Genomic DNA, 18,657 nt, shown 5'->3' with positions numbered 1-18,657 from the left:
GCAGAAGTCAGTACTCAGTACTGTGGGGCTGGGATCAACACTGAAAGAAAGAGCCTCACAGTTTGTGCTTTTGAAGCCTGTCTTTCGGGGTGCTTTTCAGTGATGACTGTGGCTTTCGGGATCCTATCATTTCTCTGAAACCAGATGAACAATGTCCTGTGTCCCCTGCATTTTAAATTGTACCCAGCTCCCTGGTGTTCCTGCCATCCTGGTTTTCAATCTGAAGTGTTGGGAAGACAGCCCTCTGTTCCCAGACAGACCCTCCAGGGCAGGTCCTTGCTGCCCTGTTTTGCTCCAGACTTGGGGTGATGTTCTTGGGAGAGCCCTTCATGGACACCCCTACCTTAGCTTGCTGGTCTTTTTGGCTGCTCGGGACTCTACTGGCTGAGTGGTCACTTCCTGAGCCCCCACCCCTTTTTCTGAGTATCAAGAACCAAAAGAAACCCAGACCACTCAGACATCAGCTAGAAAGGCCAAGTCAGGGAGGTAGCCTGCCTCAGCCTTGAGTTGAGGTGGACGCCCGAGGCCTATGCTTTGGTCTCTGAGGATTAGAATTCCACAAACAACATTTCCCCAGGGGGTGGTTGGTTACAGGAAGCATCACCATGCCTCTGTGACAAAAAGTACCCATCACTAGGAATCAGGAGTCTAGGGATTGGGTCTCTTTTCAGCACGAACTTGCTGGGCATTAGATCTTATCTGTACAATAAGTATTTACATAGCTAATAAAACGTCCTTCCCATTCTTACACTGGCAATGCACTAAATACATATATAATTTATATAAATTTATGTACAAATATAATTATGTATAAATATATTTATGTGTAAGTTATGTATAAATATATTTAAACATAAACATAAGTATATGTCTGTTTTCCTGTAGCCACCTGTCCTTTGCTCTGCAGGTGCAGAAGGGCTTGTTTCCTCTCAGATTCATCTAGAAACCAGAGGAGAGCCTGACACGCACCATCTATCACTTCCTCCTGTCTCTGCCATTGCTCCTTCTCTCCTTGCGCTTGACTTGAGCCACAGCTCCAGTCTGCTGCAGCTTGTCCCCTCCCAACCCTCCCCTGCGGCAGGCCATATCCCTTCTTGCTACCCTGACGTCTCTTTGGCCTTCTCACTCCCTCACTCAGCACCTGTGGGCTTCCTTCCTTTCCTAGGTGGAGGCATCGTCCTCTTTGATGGCCACTAGGGGAGAGGGTGCAATGGCTGGCTCTGTTTCTTTGGATGGGATGTGGTAGTGCTAATGGGGGTTCAAGATGCAGTCCGTTTAGTTTAATAGCAAGGTGGTTTGATGAACAATCCTAGAACAAGGGCCGAGCACATCTCTCAGCAATAGCACTTGGCGTATTCAAGGTCCTGAGTTTGAATCACAGGTTGTAAATCCTGGGTAGAACCACACCTTGCAGAAGGTGGAGAGGGGGAAAGTCTGAGTGAGGGTGATCAGGTGGGCCCCGAGTTGTCACACCCAGCCTCTGTCAAATTTGGTGAAAAATGCCATGACTCTTGCAAAAATCATCATGGCTGCCAATGAGGACAGGGTTCCCAGCAGCTCACTGCCTTTCCCCAGGAGAGGAGCGGTAATGATGCAGGTGAGAAGTCGGGGTGTTTTCTCTGTATTCTGCTTTCTGGGTGCACATACATTCTTCTTGGCTAAAGTGTGTGGCTGAAGCTTGCTCTGCCGGGCAGGGGCATAGCTTCATGTAACTCAGTGCCTGCTTCTTTAGAGCCCCTGGCTTCCTGAATACACATTGAGCCAGAAGGGGAGCTTTGGGTGTTTTCGGTTGCAAAGGTGATGAGCTTCTGCCTATGGTGGAAACAGCCGTTGGGTAGATTGGCACAGAGACTGCCTGCCCCCTTCCCTCTCTTTCTCATACCTCCTCTAATCTAATCCCTGTCAGCTGTACAGCTGGGCGAATCTTCACCTCTCTCCTTGCTGGCTTTGGTTTTCCTGTCCCTGGAGGTTCTTTTTCCACCTGGCAAGGCTCTAGTTGCTGAAGAAAATGCAGCCGAATGTTCCCGTGTAAAGAAGGTGACACATCACCAGATTACTAGCAGAGAGTGTTGTTACCGTAAAGGCAAGCTGCTGTTGGGTCTTACACAATGGGATCTTTGTGAGGGACCCAGTGTGGGGTGGTAGGATGCCCTTTGCCCTTTCCATCCAGGGATGGGTGGGCAGAGACCCCAGACATTGCCTGCTGGCGGCATCCAGACTGGCCCCACGGTCATGGTGGTGGCTGGAGGTGGCTGCTTGTGGGGGTGACTGGAATGCTGCTTTGGAAAATGGGGATTGGTTCTGTGACCCCCACAAGGATACTAACATTTGAGAGCACACTGTCTCTTATGTAAGAGTGGCATAGTATTTACATGTCTCCTACACACGACTTCCTGGAGACTTTGAATAACCTCTAAATTATTCATAGCTCCCAGTACAATATAAATGCTGGGGGGAAAATTGTTGCCATGCTGTGTTGTTTCAGGGTGTGTTCTAGTTTGCTTTCCTGTGACTGTGGTACACTGGACGACCAAAAGCATCTTGTGGAGGAAAGGGGTTATGTCAACTTACACTTCCAGGTCACAGTCCATCTTTGAGAGAAGTCAGGGCAGGCACTCAAGCAGAAGCTCTGGGGGAATGCTGCTTCCTGCTCCTTTCGGATGGTGTTTAACTAACTTCCTTACATAGCTCAGGCCTGCCTACTTAGGGATGGTGCTGCCCACAGTGGGCTGGGCCCTCTCACATTAATCATTGGCCACAGGCCAATCTGATGGAGGCAATTCTCTAGTTGAGGCTCTTTCTCCCCAGGGGATTCTATGTTGTCAAGTTTGCAACAAAATAGCCAGTACAAGACTTGATGACAAGAAAAGTCCACCCATGTTCAGTAAGATGAAAAAAAGGGGAAAAAAAGGACCCGGAATTAGTTGACTTATCAGATTTACTGTGTGGATACAGAGTGCAACTCTCTGAAGCCTTTGCTGGCTTCTCAGGCCAAATCTCCAAGGACAGAAGTTGCTGTTGCTGACCTAAGTTCAAGGCTTTTCCTGGAGGTATGGAACCTGGGCTCAGTGCACCCAGTGACTCCTCTGCTGTGTCCCCAGTGCCCAATTCCAGAGCATTGCCTCATGGTCACGCTGGCTTGTTTCCCAGAGCCTTCTTGGATCTTTGGTCATTCCAGTGCATTTTGTCTCTATAGCCAGCCGATTTCAACGTTTCCTTTCTGTTCCTGTAATTTGGCCACAGCCCTCTGTGGCTGGAATCTTTCTCTCCAGGCTTTGCTCTTGCTATCTCCTTCCTCTGAGTCCTTCAGTGGGCCCCTCCTGCTCAGAGAAGGCAACCCACGTTGTCTGCACTGCGGTGCTAACCTGCTACCCAGCCTCGACTCCCATTAACTTCTTGACTGGCCTTCCATCTGCCTGTGAGAATCCTCACTTCCTCTGAGGTTGACCTTAGGTGCCCCCTGCCTGCAGACTATAACTTCTGTATCCTGGCAAAAGATGGACTTTTATCTCATACTTTGTGACACTTTGTTTCTTGTAGTGAGTCCATTGAGATACTTAGTTTTGTTTCCAAGTTTCCCACCCAACCAGTGTTAGTGCTAAGAGGGATGGATGAGCCAGCTGGCTGGCTGAGTAAATAAAAGAAAACTCCGAGGAGACTTGAGTGATACTGTGTGACCACTAGGTATGTTTCAAAGACATTTGCGCATCTAGTGCTCACTTTGATGACAATGGCAGTTTTAGTCACCCCAACCAACACCAGTGCTGTGGTCAGCTCTGCTATCATCTGGGCGTGTAAGCCTGTGGTTGTGCACTAGGAAGGTTCTTTCCCTGAGCTGTTCTTGTGCCTGAGCCGGAGACTCTCTTGATGGTCCCATGGCAAAGAGAACTTTCTCTCTGAGGACAGTAGCTGTAGGGGAAGTCACATGTCCCTAGAGACCTCGATGGACCCAGAAGCCTTTCCCAGATGCTTTGGGCCTGTCCTTGGTCTTTCTGTGGATGGAGGAAACTTGAGAGGACGTGGCTCAGGAATGCCACTGTGGTATATCCATTGCTTGTCATTTGTTCATCCATGTGGCATTTGGGTTTGCTCCCCGCCTGTGGCCGGCCTACGTGTGAACACACAGTGTAATCTGGATGTGTCTGTAATGGATACTTTGATTATTCCCTTTGTAGTGCTCATTTGATTCTGGTTAGAAAGTGTTTATAAAACGCCCAACCACATCACACTGAAGCTTCTAAGTCCAGGACCTAAGTTGTCACCACAAAATCTGCCTGTGGTCTGGTGATTAGAAAGCCACGTTATCCAATGTACTGTCTGAGTGGCACACCCTGCTCCCTCTCAGCTTCTTATCTGTCCCAAGTTTCACATGGATTAAGTCACATGATTCACCTAAGGACGTGAAGGCCTTTTCTAGACCTGCTCAGGTGTCACTGGGTGGCTGGACTGGAACGTTTCGTCCATGGCTGGGCCAATCACTTGATACCTGTTGCAGAGGACAGTAGTGAGAGAAGTATCCTGGGGGAGAGCAGAAGTCTTCCCAGTGGTCTAGCCATCGTGTCTCAAATGGAGTCTCTCTTGAAGGGGCCCAGAGTGTTGGGCTTGACCAGCCTGCTGGATAGGATATTGGAATTCATTCATTAGGCTATTCCTGTATGCCTTGCTAGATCTATTTCAGGGTGTTGTAGGAATTACCACGATTCACCAGGGTGTCTTTCTTGTATCCTCTTTTGATCTGGCAGACAGCCTTAAAGATCAATCCCCCTTAGGAAAGGATGATCTCCATCTTCCTAGATCTCAGTCTCTACTCTGTTCATAGAAATTACACACAGATCTGGGAGAGTCTCAGTTTTTAAATGCTACCAAAACTCCCCAGTTTTCCCTAGAGTTTTCAGACTGTTGGGAACCTTCCATCAGTTCCATTAGTGAGAATGACGATTGGAGCCAGGAGTTAGTGATGGGGCTGCAGGGAACATGTTGGGGCTGGGGCTACAGCCAGGTCTCCCCAACCTTCAAATGTGAACAAGTGACAGGCTTCTATGATTCAGTGTCCCAGCCTCAGAGTTCCTGTTAGTAGTTAAGAGCCTCGGCCACCCAGATCCCGTGTTCTATATCCTGGCTGAGTAAATGGGGCAGACGCTTCTGGAGGGCCGGGCTGAGCTCTGACCATTTCTGCCTATCACTTTTTGGGAGTTGGCTACTCTGGCTTGACTCCTGCACTTTGTGTTACTGTGGTCCTGGACAGCCCGTTGTCGCCCATCTGACAGAGGACCAATAAGAGCAGTTCTAGTGGGGATGGTGGATATTGATGGGCTGTGGAAGACCTGGCTCCTTGCCTCCATTTTCTCTTTCTCCGGTTGGTAGCTGTCCCTTCCACAGATTCTGGACCCTCCTAGAGTTTGGAGAAGGGCAGCATGGAAATCACACCCTTCCCTGAATGCCTGCATTCTTCACTACCTACCTTCTATAGTGTGGGGATGCAGCTGGCCCTGGTTAGCTTCCATACTGAGTCATAGGGTAGAAGGGTTTCCTTCTGAAATGGACAAGGAATGTGTAGTCACATCAGAAACTTCACTCTACTTAGTGGTCAACAGATACCTTTCCTCCCCTCAACATGGCCTGAGGCCTTGCACTGTTTAATCATTTAAAGTGCTTACTATGCAAGCATGAGGACCTGAGTTCATTTCCTAGAACTTGTACAAAACAAAAGGAGAAGAGGAAGAAGGAAGAGGAGGAAGAGGAGGAGGAGGAGAGGAAGAGGAAAAGGAAGAAGAGGAAGAGGAGGAGGAGGAAGAAGGAAAGGTGGAAGAGAAGGAAGAAGAGGAAGAGGAGGAGGAGGGAGAGGAGGAGGAAGAAAAAGAGGAAGAGGAGGAAGAAGAGGAAGAGGAGGAGGAGGGAGAGGAGGAGGAGGAAGAAGAGGAAAGGTGGAAGAAGAGGAGAAGGAAGAAGAGGAAGAGGAGGAGGAGGAAGAGGAGGAGGAAGAGGAGGAGGAGGAAGAAGAGGAAAAGGTGGAAGAGGAGGAGAAGGAAGAAGAGGAAGAGGAGGAGGGAGAGGAGGAGGAGGAGGAAGAAGAGGAAAGGTGGAAGAAGAGGAGAAGGAAGAAGAGGAAGAAGAGGAGGAGGAAGAGGAGGAGGAAGAGGAGGAGGAAGAGGAGGAGGAGGAAGAGGAGGAGGAGGAAGAAGAGGAAAAGGTGGAAGAGGAGGAGAAGGAAGAAGAGGAAGAGGAGGAGGAGGGAGAGGAGGAGGAGGAAGAAGAGGAAAGGTGGAAGAAGAGGAGAAGGAAGAAGAGGAAGAGGAGGAGGAGGAAGAGGAGGAGGAAGAGGAGGAAGAGGAGGAGGAAGAGGAGGAGGAAGCAGCAGCAGCAGCTGGGTGTGGTTGGAAGGTTCATACTTGTAATCTCAGTACAGAGGAGACTGGGCAATTCCTGGGGTTTGCTGACCAGTGAGCTGAACCTGCTTGAGCTGCCCAAGGCCAGTGAGAGACTCCATCTTAAAAGCCAAAACACCCCCCCACCCAAACCACACACACAGACACATGCATACCACAAACCACACACGCAACACCACACACACACACACACACACACACACACACACACACACACACAGGATCCAGAAGTTCCCTTTGTCTTCTGTGTTGGCTACTTTCCAGTCACCATAATAAAATACTGTGACCAGTGCAGCTTAAAGGAGGAACATCTTATTTTGTTTTATGGGTCCAGAGAAATAGTGTCCATAGTGGTGAGGCCTGGCAGTAAACAGGCATGGTGGCAGGAGAAAAACTCCTCAGTCATCAGCACAAAGCAGAGAGAGCAAACTGGAAGTGGCCTGAGGATTTCAGTTATGAAAGCCACACCCCAGAGACATAGTTCCTCCAGCAAGGTTGTAACACTTAAACCTACCCAAACAGCATCACCAGCAGGGGACCAAATGTTCAGATACCTGTGACTGTGGGGAACATTTCTCATCCACTGTAGCTTGCATACACACCTGCTCAAGCAGAACACACACACACACACACACACACACACACACAGAGAGACAGAGACAGAGAGAGAGAGAGAGAGACAGAGAGTGCTGCTCATGTAGGATATACACACACACACACACACAAACAATAAATGGTGCACAATACTTAAAAAGTAAAACTGAATGCCTTGGGGAGTGGTTGGCCAGGAGATGTGTTTTTTCCTTCTGGTTAATAGCTCTGGCCCTAAGTCCTTCCCTCGAAACTCTGTATCTCCCATTCTTTACCTCTTTGAGTAGCCGTTTTTCCCATTTCTTCCCAAGCAATGATACAATCCCTTATTTCTTTGGGTTTTAAGGGCTCTGCCTCAGATTTGCTGCCATTGTTGGGTGAAGTTGTTCATTTTGATTCCTTGCCACTAGTAAATCTCACTGCTGTGGCTGATGATAAAGGGGGGTTATAATGAGTAGAAATTAGAGTTCTTTCTGGCTAACCCATTTGGGAGACAGCCCTTTCAGAATGTGACTGAATGTTCCCCTAATGATAGAGCAGATGCTGCCTGAAGTTGGGTCATGGTGGTCCAGGCCTCTCCAGCAAAGAGAATTTTGTAGTGATCTCTGGCCAACACTGAAGAGTATAACTGCACATTCAGACCCCCTGGGGAGTGTTCTTTTTAACTGCAGGCACAGACTTTTCTGATCTATTTCTAGGTGGGTTTAGTATTTTGAGTTTGGAAATTTCCAGCATCTAAGATCTTGTCTCAACAGCTGGGCTTCTGGTGAAATGGGGTGAATGAATGCTCACAGAAGTCTGTAGAAGCTCTGTTTCCTGCTCTACCCTCGCCTCTTTGCAAGGGGAGGGGCTTCAATGCTATGAGCAGGTTGGGGGTGTGGCTTCAAGAATCTTAGGAAACCACTAGGACTGAACCTCCAGGTTCAGTTGCTGTCCTTGGTGTCTAAAAGATTTTGCTTGGCTTCTCCCCCAGCACTAGTTAGGACTGGGAGTGAGTGGGATAGGCACTGAGCAGGGAAGGGGGTAGGAGTTGGGATAAGAGAAGCACATGACAGAAGTGCCTCGCCTTGTGACTGCCATCCCCAGCCCATGGGCCACCCGCTGTGCCGTGCTTCTGCTGGAAGCCTATGTCTTAGATTGACTCAGTAGTGTTTATGACCAAGTCTCCCTCTAATGATAGGTCAGAGCTGGAGTCCTTGCTTGTGGGGAGCCTGTGTGCAAGAAATCAAACGATCTTGGTAATGACATAGAATCAGGGTACTCCGGGCAACCATTGAGATCTATCCTAGCTCCGCTCTTGTGGCTAGGTGGAACACATTGGGTCACTTCAGAGGATGTCAGCTTCACATGACAGGCAGTATCAGGAAAGCACCAAGAACCGGATCTGAGCTGGTTTTCCCTTGTAGTACTTACTGGATGTTTGGAAGCCACCGTCCTAATGTCTTCCTAGGTAGCAATTTTACATCTGTGAGAATGCCAAGGCTGCTCTCTCTCATGCTTATGTACAGAATCAGTGAGAATGTGGATTTTCTTTAAACCATGATATTTAAAAATGGTTGCTGTGATATTTCTGCTGTGTGTGACTCTCATGTAGTTTATTCATCTTTATCTGTCAGTCTATCCAGTGTCTCTAAGCTATGTATTCATAGCTGTCTATGTCTACCTATTGCCTGTCTATATTTACATGTCTTTTTCTCTGTCATCTATGCTATCATATATCTGCCACTTATCTTAATCTGTCATCTACTGTCTGTCTATCTATCTATCTATCTATCTATCTATCTATCTATCTATCTATTCTCTGTGTGTATATATATATGTGTATATATATATATATGTAGGTATCTGTCATCTATTGAATCTATAGGGAAATTGTGTTCTCTCTCTCTCTCTCCCTCTCTCTCTCTCTCGACCTACTTACCTACCTACCTTGGGCTACTATGACAAAATATCATATGGGGCAGTTTACAAACCACAGAAATCTACTTCTTACAGTTGTGGTTGCTGGGGAGTCCAGCATCAAGACACTAGCAGATTGGTGCCTTGTGAGGGCCTGCTTTATGAGTTACAATGTGTCTTCACTTGCTGGAAATTATTGTGTGTGAGTGTGTGGGGGGGGGGCGCAGTTCATGGACTTTTTTAGTGAAAATCCTAAGTCCATTCAGGACTTCCATGATCTAACCACCTCCCAAAGCCCCACCTCCTAATGCTATCCTCCTAGGGGTTGGGATTTCAACATAAGAATTTGGGGGGGGCACTACTGTTCTTCAGGTCATAGTTCACTCTGTGTCCCATCCATCTACCTCCTGTCTGTCTCTTCTGTCTGTCTGTCATCTATTCATCTTTAATTAATCTGTCACATATGTATCAGTCTAATGTATATATTGGCATCTCTGTAATTTACTGCAGTATTAAATGTGTCTACCTATTTATAATCTATCGAATTACCCCTCTGTGTGTCTTGTCTGTCATTCATCTAACCTGTCTCTCCCATCAGTCATCTGTCTGTCTCTTCTGAATGGAGGATGCAGTCACCTACTGCTTGAATGTGTGCTGTGACACAGTATTTGATAAGATCAGGAAGAGTTCAAAGTCTGTTTTGTGTTTAGGCCTATGTAAAGCAGTTCCTCTTTTGAACACAACAAGAAAAAAAAAAACGATTACAAACTAAAGTAAAAAATGTAACTTTTTCTTTTTTCCATTCAGGGGTCTAGATTTTCTTGTCAGTAAATCTGGTTTTGTAGATGTAATTTGTGCCCCTAGGACACTGTTCTCACTAGATCTCAGTTCTCAGTTGTCTTTGGAACTTAAAGGAGGCCAGGGCTGTGCCTCTTCTGAGCTGCTGTGCACACTGAGCCCTGTTGCTTTCATGGTGGACCTGTTACTCGGTCTGCCTCGTAGTGTCCATCCCATCCTGAGCTGGCACTAGCATCCTCTGCTCGACTGTCCTGTACTGCAGCTTGGTGAGGATCCTAGGGTACAGCAGAGTCCTTCCTCTGCCAGCCTTAGTGACAGATCCTTTCTGGTGGGTATTTTGACTAAGGAACCATTTAGTCATATAGGGCCTACAACTCAGGGAAGTGGACTTGGGAAGGGCGTGACAGAAAGCAGAGCTCTGTCTCCTCTGGGTGGACACTGTGAGCTGTGTCTTCCTGTCTCATAGCATCAAACCAGCCGGTGACACCATGACTCCCATGGCGCCATGAGTGGTTGGTTCAGGAAGATGCTTATGGCTGACACCTCTCCTGTTCCCCTTTAGCTGGTTATCCCTACTGTCATTAAATCACAACGGATAAAAGCCAGGCTGAATATAGCCACAATTAAACCTGGGAGAGTATTCAGAGCCACCCTGACACCTAACTGTGTTGGGGAAAGAGGTGTGGGCAGTTAATAATTTTGGAGGACAAGAAAGTTTTGCTTCAGGGTTTGACCTGGGAACCTAACAGGAAGTCACAGCTTAAGTGGTCTTGGTCATGTGTTAGGTCATTTTGTGCAACTATGTGGAACTTCTTTCTCTAAGGGCAAACAAACATTTAAGGTCCTGTCTGATGGGTACACTTCGATTTACATCCTGTTAATGTGACATCGGGGCAATGGTGCAAGCCAGACGGATCAAGCGAAGGAAGGCATGTGTGGACTATTAAGGTGCTCCCTGTTTTGATCCCTTGTCCTCTGATGAACTCTGCCAATGACCTCACAGATGCTTTCTGGACCCCTCCATAGACATCCAGCAGAAGTCAAGGACAGGATTCTGTCCATTCCAAGACCCAGGAAGAAACTTTATTTGCAGGTACAGATTATTGATTCTGTGCTCTGGGAATCTGCAAACCCTGGGTCCTCATTTCTGGTCCTGTCCTCCTTTTGACCTTGAAGGTCAAGAGCTGATTATCCAGCTGGGACTGGAGGAATGGGAGGAAGCCCAGCTTCATGACTCTGAGCCTAGATAAGGTTCTGATCCAAGCTCTGAGGCTGCGCAGGTTGGAGTTAGAGTCGTGTGGCAAGGAAGCTAGGCTGCCAGCCCCAGAGGTCCGCATATCTCCCCATCTCCGGGTGCTGGGATTGTCAACGAACACCATCATGCCCAAATTTTCTACTGGGGATTGATCTCAGGTCTTCATGTTTGTGAGACAAGCACTTAATCAACTAAGCTGTTTCCTCAGCCCGAAGGGTTTGTTTTGTTTGTTTAACAACTAGAATGTGCATGAATGCCACAGGAGCCCTGGCATAATACCTACCAACTTTGAGTGTGTCCTCAGGGTCAGGCTTCTGTCCACTCCCCTGATTCCTCAGCAACCAGAAGGTTCTAGTGTTCAGGGTTTATCCTGCATTTCCAACCAACCATCTCTTCTAAGTGCCTTTGCCTTTTCTGTAATAGAGAGAGAGACAACGACCAGTTATTGTACATCTCCCTCTAAGAGGGAGGCTGCAGCCATGGGGAGAGGCTTGCCCACCACGGTGGTCTGCAGGGTGCCTCTGGTCTCCCCACAGAAGCCCTGACTCCATGACCTAGATTTCTCTTGCATTCCTAAAGGCTATTTGGACAGGAGTCCCCAGTAGTGACTTAAGTCATGAATTCACCAGCCTAAGTGAAATCGCACTTGGGATGTTCAATGTCAGGTTGAGCCAACTGCCCTCAGAGGCTCCTTGACCTTGTCTGGGCTCCTCTTTCCCAAGTCTCAGTGAGGTTTATCAGCTCAGCCCTCCCCATACCTGCTGGTGAAACAAACAACCCAGGAATGTGGTGTTTTGCTGATGGGGGTGGGGAAGGAGAATCCACAAGGCCTGGGCTTGGGGCTGTTGCTCTCAGCATTGTTTTTCCCTTTGTGTAGCTAACCCAGGATTCACCAAGGAAACATGAGGTGCAGTGGAAAGAATTTGAGGCCTTTATCTCTCAAGGATGCATCTTCTTTGAAGGAATCAGGAGACCTTAGTTCTGGGATAGACTGCTGCTTATTAGCTCCAGCAAGAAGCTCCCCACGACTGCCTAACTTCCCTGGCTTATTGGAGGCCCTTCATGTCTCCTGGCATTTAGGAGAGGGTTCAGAGTGTGGTTGATTAGACAGAACTGGGCATGAGTGGGGGAGGAGGGCGAGCTACAGGGGTGGAGGGTGGTAGCCCATCAGCTTCCCTTCTGACAATGCAACTGGTTTATAAGATTGTCTGACTCTTGGCAGATTTAGGGGTTAAATTTGCTTTGTGAACTGATTTCTGTGTTGTTGAGAATTGTTTTTCCACCCATTCCTCATGCTTAAAGTGCTCCTCACTGTCCTGAAGTGGCTTTTGTTCTGTTTGTTCCAGAGACACATTCTTGTCACCTGATTTTTTTTTTTTTTCTTTCTCTTGTTAAGAGCATTCAGCCGTGGATACTGGAGACTTCTTGTGTTCTGCCACTTTCTATGGCTCTAATTAAATAGCACAGACTAGGTCATTTAAAAAGAACAGAGGGTTTGGGGCTCATTGGTAAGAGTCTAGAAAGTCCAGGAACACGCGATGGCATATGGAGAGGGTAGTAGGGCTAGGGCAAAGCGCCCAGGAGGTGCTACGTGGCATGGTGTGGTCACGCTTGGTCTCTCCTCCTCTTATACAATCACTAATGTCATCATGGGGGCCCATTCTCCTCGCTCTAACCACTTCCTGAAGTCCTTGCCTCTGATACACCATTGACATAAGAATCTAGGATGAAAATTTAAGCACATTAACTTTGGGGAGCTCAGTGAGCTTTGAGGTACCTGTTCAAATCATAGCAGCGCTTGCTCCCACTCCCACCATCCATAGAAACAGCTTTTCTGTCTTCCTTTGAAGATGGGATTTGCTTTCCTGAGCTCTGTGCTCCCCGAGGCAGTACAGCCCGAGTGCCATGTCTTTCACCACTCTGGTGGGACATCTCTCCTGTGAGACACAGCCTCCAGCTCAGAAGGAGAGTCAGCTATCCTAGATCATAAGGGAAAGTACTTATAAGTCTCGACTGTGACACCCGTGTTGTTCTGTCCCTTGAGGATATAGTGAGCTGGATGCCAGACTTACATTACAGTCTTCATTACAGTCATTTCTTACATGGTGCTTGAAGAAAGGGGGCTTGGCCTTATGCCATGGCTGAGGTCACCTGTGTCTTTCCCTATCCCCCACACAAAAACTATGAATACATTTTCTGTCTGTATGGATTTGCTTATTTTGGGCACTTCATATAAATAGACTCATAATCCCAGTGCTTTGTACGTGGCTTTCTTCCTTCAGTGTATTGTTCTCAGGGTTTACCTATGCTGTGCCCTGTGCTCCGATCCCCACCCCCAGTGCTAGGCCATGCACTTGCTCAGTTGACAACTTGGGTTTTGAACCCTGATGTGATAAATTCAAGGTGGTAGATAGAAAACAGGTGGATTATTGGAACTCAGGGTCACCCTAGGAATGTTGCCTGCACAGACAAAGAAAATACAGTTCCTGAGGTATTTCTTCAGTGCATTCCTTAAATATTCAAAGGGACTGATGGAAGAAAATATTTGCTAGAAAGAGAAGTTTATTGAAGTGATCAGTTTGAAAATAGGTACTAAGGCTAAAAGCTTCTATAATAAGCCATTAATGACCAATGGGAAAAATATAATTTAAGTATCCTTTTTACAGTAGCAACAGAAAATTAAAGATTTTAAGAATATAATGCTATATATGCTACCTAAGAAAAAGGTTTAGTAAGTGGAAAGAAATGCATCATTCATAGAAAAACTGTATGGTGTAAAGAAAGATTATTCTGCAATTGCTTGCTGTAGACTCAAAATATCAAAAGGCGGCCCCGGGGAGATGGCTCAGTTAAGATATATTGTGCCTGCGAAGGACCCGAGCTCAGTCGCCAGCGCCTATGTTTGGTGGCTCTCATCTGCAGGCAACTCCAGGGCATCCAACACCCTCTCTGTGTACATCAGAATTCATGTGCAGGCACTCTATCCCTCCAGATGGATGGACACACACATGCACATGCGCGCAGGTACACACAGACACACACACACACACACACACACACACATAATTAAAAATAAAAATCTTAAAAGAAATCTCCAAAGGGGTGTGTGCGTGCGTGCGTGCGTGCGTGTGTGTGTGTGTGTGTGTGTGTGTGTGTCTGTCTGTCTGTCTGTCTGTCTGAAGGTCAGGTGGGAGATTAAAATAGGTGGTAAGAGACAAGAATATTCTAAAAGGTCATGATAGAGACAGGAGATTACAATTCGGTAGATACTAAAAGAAGCTACAAAAAGGTCATAGTAAAGATAGTATAGCAGTGCTACTCATTGTACCAAGTCAACCACAATGACCAAAGCTACTGGTTAAGTAAAGTAGGTTACTTCCTCTCTAGGAAAAGGTAGTGTGTAGCCACCACAGACTTCTGTGGAAAACTGCTCCTCATGTGGCTGGATGTCTTCACAGTGTGTCTATGGGAGGGAGACAGTCTGGTCTGTGTGGTCAGTTGGATGTTGCTTTTTCTTTTTGGTCCTGGGTGTTGAACCCAAGACCTTGTACCTGTTAAGCGTATTTACTAATTAATTACAAACACCAACCCCCTTTACCATAAATATTACTTTACTAATTTAAATGTAATTAGTGTGTGTGTGTGTGTGTGTGTGTGTGTGTGTGTGTGTGTGTGTGAACTTCATAGCATGATATGAGGTCAGAGGAAAAGTTGAAGGAGGTGGTTCTCTCTTTCAACCATGTGGACCTGGGGACTGATAGCCATTAGGCTTGGCAACAAGTGTCTACCTGCTGAGTCATCTTAGCAGCCCTGGTTAACTGATTTTTATTTTATTTGTTTGCTATCAGATCTCTTCCTGTTGCCTAGAATGGTCTTAAAACCATTCATAGGCTCAAGAGAGCTTCTGCCTCACCTCCTGAATTCTAGGGCTATAGGCAAACAGCATTGTGCCTAGTGGATTCTTCCCTCCCCCTTCATTTTAAAGAGAGAGATTTGGTGAGGAATAATTTATGTATGGCACTATTTTAACACCATATTTAAATTATATGTATGTGTGTATGGATGGGTAAGAAGGTGATATAGACATTCATAAAAATAACAGACCATTGAGTATTTTCTTCAGCCAGTTGGATGGATTGCGTCCGTGGTTCCCCAAGCTTTCAGTTTTCAGGTACTTGGGAGCTGTGCTTCGCATCTGGGTTGCCCTGTTATTCCTGACAATGGGTAACTGGTAGAACGCACTGTGAGCCTGCATTATTGTGAGCACACGCTTGTGTTTATTATGTGTGATGGGTGTCACCTGGATGCTAAGCTTTGGCTCCTTATCAGGCTTCCACAGCCTTGTCAAGCGCTGTCCAGATTGGCTCCTGGTCAGTCTTTCTAACCAACTGGGGACAAAACACGCACACCAAACCGTCATCCCCAGTGGAAGAGGGAGACACTGGCCAGTGCAGTGACTGTGTCAGGCTCCAGTGAGGCGGTGATACGGTTTGTGCTGTACTTTTGAATCCAGTCCAGGTTCCTAGGAAGAAAACACCCCTCCCCACCCCCCCACCCCCCCTTTTGGCTTTAAATTGAGCCCAGTCAACAGATGACCTCACCGAGTCTTCCTTCCCTGCTGGACTTCGTTTGGAGGGGATGTAAGAGGCATTGTGCAATGTTGGAACAAACAGTGGAGGCCGGCTTTTTTTGTTTTTGTTTCTTAGTTTAGCTCCAAGCCCAGAAAACCAATCTATTCCTGACTGTACAGGGAGCCGTCCAGCAGCTTTTGTGTAGGGGTGGGATGTTTGCCTAAGTACCGTTGGGCTCCCGTGCACCCTGTGGCTAGTATTTCAACTATGTGCTCTTTCCTTTATGGTAACCATGCATTGTCCATAAGTTATGTCTTCACACATAGGCCTGAGCTACTCTTTGTTTCAATCCGTGTTGTCTCAGACGAGTTACTGTCATCAGGTCCTATAGTGTTTCTCTGTGGACATCCAGGGACAAGTAAACATGACACTTCTTGTTGACTGGCACATTGTTCTTTCCTGCTATTGTCTGGCCTTTTGGGCGTCTAGGAGGATTTGGACCCAGCTTTGCATAAGTAAATGTGTGTGTTACCGTTAGTCCCTGCTAAGCGGAAGTCTGAATCCACAAGTGTGTCCTTGGATTGTCTTCTGGACCAGGGACCTGTGCAGTGAAAACTGAGTTGATTCCATTCTTTGTACATAGAAGCCTCATAGCATGTGGCTGGCCTTTCTCTCCTTCTTTCTTCCCCTCTCTTTCTTTCCTTCCTTCCTTTCCTTTCCTCTCTCTTCCTTTCCTTTCCTTCATTCTTCTTTCTCTTAGGATGTTCCATCATGCCCCATAATCTCTTATTTTTGGCAAGCCAGCACCAACTGTGTGGCTCTGTAGCCCAGGGCAACTGAAAACTGAGACAAACAGAGGAAGTGTCATGAATGACATATTTCTCCAGCCACCTCATCTGGCCAGCCCAGACACATAGCCCTGTCTCAGTACTCATGGTTGTTGGTGCTCACAGCTCAATCTGCCCAGGGAGGGTTGACCTAGCCTTGTGTGGAAAATCTTTAGGTCGTCCTCAGTCCCCAGACTTATCATGTCTCTTGATTCTTTCTGTAATTTGCTCATCGTCTGGAATTTATTTCTGGCAGACTGTGGTGAAAATTGGGAAGTGTCTTCTATTTCCTGTAAGCAACCCAAAGGCCTCTTTGTTGCTCAAACACAGGCCTTATGTGCATGCACGAACTTCCATATGCGTGCATGTACGTTCACTCATGGGCATATGAGCACACACACACACACACACACACACACACACACACACACACACACACACACGCACACGGGAAAGGGAAAGAACCAGGCATCCAGCCAGCCTGGGCTTCCTGTGTCTCTCGGGGTTTGAAAGTAAGCATTGCTATAGCATTGTCAAAGCTTACTGTGAGTGGGACTGATGTTTGGGGAGATCTCTGGGAAGCTCTGGGATCGGGTTGCTTTGTTTTTTATTGGCATGACAGAGAACCCTGCTAATGAGGCCAGTTTGCTATCTGCCCTGATTGGCAGCTTTCCCCACATCTGAGTCCTCTTAACATTGGAAGTGAGTTTACCTGATCCGAACACTTTCCATATAGGAATGCTTTGTTTTGTTTTGTTTTGCTTTGTTTTGTATCCTGGTGTCCCTGTGGTAATGGGTAGTGCAGGGAATTTCCTTAGGAAATGAGAAGTCTCCTTTTCTGACAGCCCTCAAGAGGATCTCTCTGACTTACCCGCTTGCCCTGTAAATAGGACAGCTTCGTCTAGTTCTTTGGGTCTTGGTCTGTTTCTGCAGAAGCCTGTCCCTCTGAGGGGATGATTCATAGTTTCAAGTCTTTCTTGTGGTGCCGTGGCCTTGGCCTTCCCTCGAACGGCCTTTATCCAGTTCCTCCCCACACCCTGTTCTTCCCTGATGAAACTCCCTGCTCTCAGCCACCCTCCTTCCCATCCCTTCTCTTGTTGCTGGGTGTGTGTGGCTGGTCTCCCCGAGAGGAGCTTTACCCTTTGAAGATCACAGTACTGGCTGAGAATCGCACAAAACAGCTTCCTGTTCTCCCGGGTTCCATGCTATTTCACAACAGCCCTATGTGCAGTAATTAGAATGAAGTCTATTTTTACAGATAAGAAAACTAAGGTCCAGAGAGGGTCAAGGACCCCGAGGTTCTACAACCAGATGAGAGAAGTGGTACTGGGCTGCGAACCCAGACACTGTGGTTTCTGTCTCCCTCCTAGATGCTCTTTTTATGCCTCTATTGCAGATGGGGAAGTTGAGGCACTGAGGAGTTAAATCACTTGCTCAGTTTTCTGGACCTCATTTCTAGGGCCACGACTCAAGGCCAGACCCGTGACTTGTCATGTCCCTTTTTCTTGCAAGCTCTTGGACAGCTAGAACGCTGGTCCCCAGACATTTCTTTGAATGAGCAAATATTTCATTCCATCATTTCAGGTGAGTGAGTCCCTGTGGTCTGACGGAGGATGTGAGAGCTGGCGGGTTGGAGGGCTTGCAGTGTCTGAGAGCAGGGTGCTGGCAGGGCTGGGCAGTCACTTCTCCAGAAGAGCTAGAGGAATTCCAGGCTCGACACACCCTTTGGAGTCAGAGTGTTCCTCTCTCCACTGAGGGGACGTAAGCTGCTGTCAATGTGGCTTTTGTTCAGAGTCTGATCCAACATCCTTGTCTAATGACAGGAAACAGGAACCTCACCCCTCCCTCAGCCAGTGACTTCAACATTTCTTGGAGAAAACCTGCGCAGCTCGGGCAGAGCCTGCAGCCTTCCAAGTGGACGGGTTTGGCTAGGGTGTTTGTTCACCTATGGCTCTCCTTGCTCTCTCCCGCAGGCCACAGTTGTCCTCCTGCTGCAGGCATGTTGTTTTGATGAATTGTCTGTGCTATGACATGAGCATGGGGTAGAGAGGAGACAGCTTTTCTCAGGGCTGGGAGCTAAGGCCTGGGGCTGTCCTACCGCGTGGCCTTCGAGGTGCCGTCTGATGTCAGTGTTAGCTGGGAATTGCCCTGGGTGCAGGTTGGTAGCTGAAGGAGGGCCGGACAGGAGTTGGAATTAAAATGGCAAAAGTGGCCACTGGTCCAGGCTTCATGAGACTAGGAGTCTGTGTATGCAGCATGGTCTACTAGACCCTCCATGGCTTCCTCTGTCCTCCTAGATAGGTCTTGGAAAGCGGCCAGTTTTCTAAAAC

General features: G+C 47.4%; 1 protein-coding gene across 2 annotated transcripts in view; it reads left to right on the top strand.

Annotated features, from left to right (window-relative positions):
- Dpysl2 (dihydropyrimidinase-like 2) overlaps window positions 1–18,657 on the top strand; it is a 106,275-nt gene that overhangs the window by 45,761 nt on the left and 41,857 nt on the right.

This window comes from Rattus norvegicus, chromosome 15 (genome assembly GCF_021556685.1).
Source record: "Rattus norvegicus strain SHRSP/BbbUtx chromosome 15, alternate assembly SHRSP_T2T, whole genome shotgun sequence".
NCBI lineage: Eukaryota > Metazoa > Chordata > Mammalia > Rodentia > Muridae > Rattus > Rattus norvegicus.
The sequence above is the reverse complement of the archived record's forward strand: the minus strand, read 5'-3'. Positions and strand labels throughout refer to the sequence as shown.